The 4,942-nt window shown below is 43.9% G+C and overlaps 1 protein-coding gene across 18 annotated transcripts in view; it reads right to left on the bottom strand.

The window, feature by feature from the left end:
* Positions 1-4,104, bottom strand: part of LOC121667187 (aminopeptidase O (putative)) — a 244,882-nt gene extending 240,778 nt beyond the window's left edge. For 8 of the 18 annotated variants that reach the window (XR_006016953.1, XR_006016951.1, XR_006016952.1 and 5 more), the window contains exon 1: positions 3,946-4,104. The gene's annotated coding sequence lies outside the window, so the exon portion shown is untranslated. Of the gene's footprint in view, positions 1-16; positions 36-3,945 lie in introns of those variants that run through there. The other 10 variants (XR_006016948.1, XR_006016949.1, XM_042033591.1 and 7 more) reach the window with 3 other exon arrangements.
* Positions 4,105-4,942: the final 838 nt, after the last annotated feature.

Below are 4,942 nucleotides of genomic sequence, written 5' to 3' on the forward strand. Positions count from 1 at the left end.
CTTCAGTCGGCCATACCATTGTTTTCTAGTTGTTCAGTAACTAAGACTTGGTATTTCAAAAGCGGCTTTCATTTCAATGTCGCCTGTAGTTTTCATATTCCCAAAATCTTCTGTCAGGCAATCATATTTATAAGGCTTTCCTGTTTCATCTTCCCCAACACAAAAAGAATCAGCCCGAGTTAGAATCACAGGTCTCTGAAAGCAAATACGAGAAAAAAAGTTTCCAGGCAACATAAAATACAGTTGCAAAGTAGACAAGATTAAGCTTCCTAGAAATATCTATTAAAAAAAAAAGTTTCTTTTCGATAGGCAATACACTGTAACTCATAGTCTTGGGTTTTACAGTTAAGAGGAAAAAGGAAATAAAGAGATAGGGAAGAACTTGGAAATATAATTCTGTCCAGTGAAAGTTGATGAAAAAAACCCCACGGACAGCCGAACTACCCAGAACACCCATTTTAAATCATGAACTAGGAAGAGGAGGAGAAGAACTGCTATACAAAGGAGTCTAGTTAAACTTGTAAACAGCACATTAAAAACGAGAGTTATCAATTATGATACCAGATATTGATAGTTCATTATTCCAAGAAGCTGTTATTTTGAATGCTAATAGCTAATTACTCCAGTCTAACTCCACTCTAACAGCAATAATCCAGATGAGAAAATTGGAAAACCCTCTGAACTTGCTGAAATGTCCATCAGAGGCACTACTAGGTGGAAGCAAGTTAAAGGCTTACAAACCTAAACCCAAACAAACCAACCTTGAAAAACAGAAGATATGTGGTCATTAGACTACTTCATAATACAGTGTCAGAAGCTAGAAATGCAGTATCAAGAATGCACTGAATCATCTACTCCCTTTCCAAGCACACACTTAATTTCACTGCACTCCTGCTACATCAGCCAGTGAAGGATGGTCTTACATGTGACACTGTCATGGCTTACACGACTGTGAAAGGCAGGTGCAAAATGCAGTTGCCTAAGATAGTCCCACATCTTGTCATCATGAAGACATATGCCAAACATGAAGCATACACAAAGTACCTCTTGTTTCAGAGCACAACTACAGCTGTTTCTTTTCATGCATTTCCAAAATCTTAGAAAACAAAAATGAATGAAAGAGAGGGGTGTACAAGAGAAGATCAAAAGAACTGGTCTCCAACCAATCCAAGCAGTTACAGCTCTGTACTTGACATCTGCCAAGCCCTGGAAAACTCCAACTTAGCGTTGTTGCAAATATTCGAATACATTAACCAGTTAATGCCTTACAAACCATATCACTATTTTTTATCGCGCAAAATCAGAGTTGCACAAACTCACACACAAATGCTGATACAAGTTGCAGACATTAATCCCTAAGATGGTGCCCATTTCTATCTCAGCTTTTCTGTTTTTCACACAGCACACAAACTCACACCCTGAAATAACAGTCCATTAGAATAACTCAGTAGAAATGTATGCAAATTGAGTTTTCTAGCAAACTAAGGACGGTCAGACGAACCCTACCAATTTATGCTAAGTCTGCTTGAAGATATTTCTCCCAGCAGCTGATTCTGCCAGAAACATCTGCTTTGATCAACAGTCAACAATAGCTATCAGAGATAGCTATTTCCATGCACAGTCACTCGAGCACACAGCCTGGCATACGCACCCGAGCTGGTAATGTAAGCTAATATCCTGACCCGCAGACAAGGATCTCTGAAGCACAGAGACCAACTTGTTTGTGTTATATACTCACCGTATTCTTCAAAAGGCGTAGAAGAATTTCAGTGACACAGACTTTTCCTACATGCCACTGGCCAATATCCAGACAGATTTAAACACCAGCTCTTTATACCAGGGAAATAAAGCCATGTTTGGACTCTCTTCACCTTCAGCTAAGTACGATTTCCTTCATCTAAGGAAAAAAGCTAATTCAATCGCTTTCAACAAGCAGGTGTTAGAATTAAAGCTATACTGCTCTCTACTTAGCATTTAAAGAAATTTAAAAATGAAAAGAAGTGTGTTTGTATAAACATTCCTTTTAATAATTATAAGAGATTTATAACGAATTCCCTTTAAAATGCTTTCAAGGCAGCTTCTTCCAAATACAGGTTTATACATTCTTGACACAATATAAGACACTAAGATCTTCCTAAGAACTCAGTTTTCAACACCAGCATCAACAGTAATTTTACTCTTTAAATATCAAGTAGTATGTATACATTATTTTTGGAAATTACAGACTTTTTTCCCCCACATACATAACACAAATATGTAAGACATCTTAAGCCTTTTTATGGCAAGAATGGGTTCTATAGATGAAAGTAAAGCTTAAACAAACTAACAGAAACATTTACTAATGTTAAACTACCATAAAACAATCCACAGAAGAGGGCTCACTCTGCGTCACAAGAAGAACAGCACATTTTGTAATGAGGCTTTGATGTGAAAATTGATTCAATCACTGATATCCCTTGATAAAACAATTGGTACCATTCCAGAAGCCTCCCTTTAAGTGTGAAAACTATAGAAATAATGAGCATAATGGAAGACCTTCTTTACCAACTACAGCAGAAAGTTAGCAGCAAGGGAAATTTATTTCTATGAGCTGAAATTATAAACCAAGAGAGAAAACTCCATCTTTCAGCTTAAATAAGAAGGAAAATACCAAAAAAAAAAAAAAGTCCCTTTCTGCCCCCAAAATATTAATTCCCAAAGAAAAACACCCAAGACTGAAAAAGAAGCATAATTTAAAATTAGTAAAGGAGCTAGAAAGAGTGTCCTGATATTCCCCTTAACCTATCTTTACTCCATTGGCAATTATTTGTATTGCCAAATGACCAAATACCTAAAATAATTAAAGAGAGGCCAAATACATCTTTTACAAGTTTCTGCCCACAAATTTACCATGTTTATGAAAATTTAAAAAAAACAAAACAAAACAAAACAACAATCCCACAAAAACAAAACAAGCCCCACGACCAACATTTGTGTAAGGATAGAATTTTCTGGTTTTTATTTTACATAATGATTTCAAGGTGGACATGAGCCCGGGTAATTTGTTATACCTAACCCTGCTTGAACTGGGGCATGGGACCAGATGATCTTCAGCGGTCCCTCCAAAGAGCGTGATTCTACAGAGATGCTGAACAACATTAAAGAGGCACAGAACCACCTTGGATTTTATTTCCACTCAAAACACACGAGGAAAGGTTGTGTGTGACTGACTTTCAGGACAGGGAGCATGCATGTCAGATAATATTCATACATAGCAAGCACCGAAATAAAACGTGTGCTGAAACAGAATGACTTTTCAACTTAATGCAGCTGTCGTTAATGAATACCACCTACAACGTCAAAGAACTAAATCTTTAAGACTGGAATCAGAAAAAGAGTCTTCTCTTTCCAATGTTGACATTGTCAGTCCACCTCAGTCATTTAACTTGACCTCTGCAAACCTAAGCATTACCCTGAGTAAAAGACCTAAACTAACTAAACTGAAATCCTCAGATGAATTACACAACACCTTTTATTAAGATAAGAGCTTCACCTACATGTTTCCAGTGTTGAAGAGGCCAAAGAGTGGAAGAGCTCATTAATGAGCTTTGGGAGGGTCGAACACAACCATGTTTAAAGTTGTTTCAGGACACCAGAAGCCCACAAGAGGGCCATTGACCCAAGCTGTGTGAAAAAGGCCAGCAGAGATTGCCGCCTGCACAACCCTACTGCTTTGCATTCTGCCCCCTCCACTGCTCCCTACGCTCCGGCTGCAGCCATTTAGTTTACAAGGAAAGGCAGGGACGGAAAGTTTTGTCACTTCCAGCAGCGCCTCCCTCGCACGAGGCTCGGCGGAGCGGCGGGAAGCGCTGCGGGACAGGGATGCCAGCCCGTCTGGCCGAGCGCGGCGGGGCCCGGCCGGAAGCACGGGGATGGGGGTGCGACGGACAAGGAAGGAACACTTACAGCGGCGGCCACTGCCCCGCCGGCGTGCCGGCTCCCGGGCGTGTGCGGGGACACAGGGGGACACGCCGTCCCCTGCCCGGTACCCGCCAGGCGCCCAAGCTGCTGCTCCTTCTGCGGTTGTTGCCGCCGCCCCCCGCCCGGCGCCGCGCCGCCTTTGCCCGCCCGCCGGCCGCCTTTCCCCGGCCGCGGCGCCCGCCGATGAGCTCATCCGCCCGGCCCCACCCCCGCCGCGCCCCGCCCGCCGCCGCCTCCGTCGGGCTGGTGCCGTCCGCAGCCCCCGGAGCGAGTTCCTGCCGGGCGCGGTGCGGGTATCCAAGGGTAACACGCCTGCTGTCAGCAGAGCTGGCCTCGCCTCGCCAGCTAGAGGTTGATTTGGTGGATGACAAGTTGCCCATCAGCCAGCAGTGCCCCTGTGGCCAGGAGGGCCAATGATATCCTGGGGTGCATCGGGCAGAGTGTAGCCGGAAGGTTGAGGGAGGTGATGCTGTCCCTCTACTCGGCCCTGCTGAGGCCACATCCAGAGTGCTGTGTCCAGTTCTGGGCTCTTCAGTAAAAGAGAGACAAGGAGCTCCCGAAGAGGGTCCAGTGGAGGGCCACAAAGACAATTTGGGGTCTGGAGCATCTCTCGTATGAGCAGAGACTGCAGGAGCTGGGCCTTTTTTGTTTGGAGAAGACTGAGAGGGGATCTCAGCAATACTTACAAATATCTCAAAGGTGGGTGCCAAGAGGGTGGTCCCAGACTCTTTTCAGTGGTGCCCAGCAACAGGAAGAAGACCAATGGCCATAAGCGTAAGAAATTTCATCTCAACGTAAGGAAGAACTTCTTTTACACTAGAGGTGGCCGAGCACTGGAACAGGCTGTGCGGGAGATCAGTGGGGTCTCTCTGGAGATATTCAAAAACCACATGGATGTGCTCCTATGTAACCTGCTGTAAGTGACCCTACCTGGGTGGGGGAGTTGGACTGGATGGTCTCCAGAGGTCCCTTCCAACCCTAG

The sequence above is a fragment of the Corvus kubaryi genome, unplaced genomic scaffold (assembly GCF_017639235.1).
Source record: "Corvus kubaryi isolate FWS band 111438036 unplaced genomic scaffold, C.kubaryi_AGA036_p1.0 37357, whole genome shotgun sequence".
Lineage (NCBI taxonomy): Eukaryota > Metazoa > Chordata > Aves > Passeriformes > Corvidae > Corvus > Corvus kubaryi.